Source organism: Notolepis coatsorum (genome assembly GCF_963971535.1).
Source record: "Notolepis coatsorum genome assembly, chromosome: 14".
NCBI classification, from domain to species: domain Eukaryota; kingdom Metazoa; phylum Chordata; class Actinopteri; order Aulopiformes; family Paralepididae; genus Notolepis; species Notolepis coatsorum.
The window spans coordinates 53,166,863-53,169,362 of NC_140178.1; the positions used below are offsets into that span (position 1 = coordinate 53,166,863).

Genomic DNA, 2,500 nt, shown 5'->3' on the forward strand with positions numbered 1-2,500 from the left:
ACATTCTCATGTGATGTTTCAGAAATCAAAATATAATTTCATCATGACGTTTGCCATTCATTTACACAATAAAAGTATGTCACGATTCATAATATATATACGTATATACAGTATATAAAAAACAATTATTGCCCCAGCCCTACCACCTCCTCTCCCATTCTCCACATGGTGCTTCATCCTTTCAGTCAGACAGACACCCGTTGCTTTATTCCACACACATCCTCAATTCAGTTGACCTCCTCATTTCGTATTAATTGTCTTTCAACAACAAACACTTCTCTCTCCATCATTATAATAATAATAATAATAATAATAATAATAATAATAATAATAATAATAATAATAATAATAATAATTAATAATAATAATAATAATAATAATAATAATAATAATAATAATAATAATAATAATAATAATAATAATAATAATAATAATGGATTGGATTTATATAGCGCTCTTCGTGACACCCCAGAGACCCCAGAGCGCTTACAGAGTCCACTATTCGTTCATACACAGTCGTACCGGTGGTGGTAAGCTACAATTGCAGCCAGAGCTGCCCTGAGGCAGACTCACGGAAGCGTGGCGAATAATCATCGCCTACGGCCCCTCCGACCACCACCAACATTCATTCACATGCATACACATTCATACGAGGCAAGTAGGTTAAGTGTCTTGCCTAAGGACACAACGGCAGTGGGATGGACATGGGCTTGAGCGGGATTCGAACCACCAACCCTTCGATCATTGGACGACCCGCTCTACCCCTGAGCCACGCCGCCCCCATTGTACCCCCCAATACCAGACGTTAATCCATCACGCTCCACAATGCGAGAAACACATTCTGACACCAGAAACAGAGACAGACAAACAGACAGACATATTTATACACACGTCATCTTGATGCAGGGGAAATAAAAAAAAATGTGACCTGTCTCTGGACTTATAATAACTAACCTGCTAATCCTCTGGGGCTGGTTGGAGCAAGTGGGCCTTTGAAAAACGGTGCACTCGCCCATTTACACAACGGCATGTTTAGCCGTAGGGGGTGTGGTGGGGGTTGTGAGGGGTGGGGGAGGGGGGGGGGGGGGGGCACATGAGCAGCAAACAGCAGACATTTCTGCTTTGTACAAAGATGGACATCTTGCTATACCTCATAGATAGATAGATAGATAGATAGATAGATAGATAGATAGATAGATAGATAGATAGATAGATAGATAGATAGATAGATAGATAGATAGATAGATAGATAGATAGATAGATAGATAGATAGATAGATAGATAGATAGATAGACACGCCCCCCCCCCCCCCCCCCCCCCCCCCCCCACTTTCAGAAAAAAAAGGACTGTGTGTCATCGCTTACAAAGCATTTAATTTTTTCATCTAGTTTAAAATAATAACCTGTGACATCCCCACGTACATTTAAATGTCGGCAGCGCATGGTTTACCTTATAAAAAAGATAAATAAATACATTTGAAAAAACCCACACAAACAAACTGATACCAAGCAAGGCAGTCAACTCTAGCGGGTATTTTGGCTTTCCTGGTGGTCCAGTGTTGGTCAGCATGTTGAGGTTTTCTTTAATAAGCGCTTAGAGCAGATCAAGCTTAGTAAACACTTGTTTGAAGTGCTTGGGGCCCTGCCGGTCCCCTTAAGAACCTTTAACAGGATCATTTTCCCAAAGCAACCAGAAAATGTACTTCGGCCCCGAAGGAGCACTGTTCTTCATATCACTGTGGAAAATACACTGTAGCTATTAGCTAATAACAGCGCCCTCTGGTGGAACAATACACTGTAGCTATTAGCTAATAACAGCGCCCTCTGGTGGAACAATACACTGCAGCTATTAGCTAATAACAGCGCCCTCTGGTAGTATTTTTGGTCAAACTGGTAATGATAGGTATGATTATGGACTGTGCATGTGGATGAGTGTTTGTGTGTGTTTGAGAATAGACGTGTGTGTGTGTGTGTGTGTGTGTGTGTGTGTGTGTGTGTGTGTGTGTGTGTGTGTGTGTGTGTGTGTGTGTGTGTGTGTGTGTGTGTGTGTGTGTGTGTGTGTGTGTGTGCCATCAGAACACTGAACACTGAACTCTCCACACACAAGTACACATGCATGAGCACACACATACACACACACACACACACACACACACACACACAACACACATGCTGCATTCGCTCACACACAAACGGTCACTTTAAACAAAATTGAAAGGACACTAAAATAAAGGTCACTTTAAGGAAAGAAGAACCGATGTGGTTCTTGTATAGTATAGTTTAGATATAGCAAGTATAGCATAAGGATATAGAGTAAACACTGTATATTGTATAGTAGTGTACATAGGACCCAGTGCCTTCAATCCGTAGCTAACATTGTATTGCACTATCTCAGGACTTTAGCATGTCTATTTTATCATGCCTATTTTATGTCTATTTTATTACCTGTTTATTATGTCTATTTTATTATTAGTATTATTGCACAATCAAAGCGGGCATGG

General features: G+C 40.6%; 1 protein-coding gene across 1 annotated transcript in view; it reads left to right on the top strand.

Moving 5' to 3' along the window:
* The window catches only part of LOC311239840 (syntaxin-binding protein 4), a gene marked incomplete at both ends in the record, with an annotated part of 344,479 nt that overhangs the window by 143,071 nt on the left and 198,908 nt on the right, over positions 1-2,500 (top strand). The gene's annotated exons all lie outside the window — the stretch shown is intronic.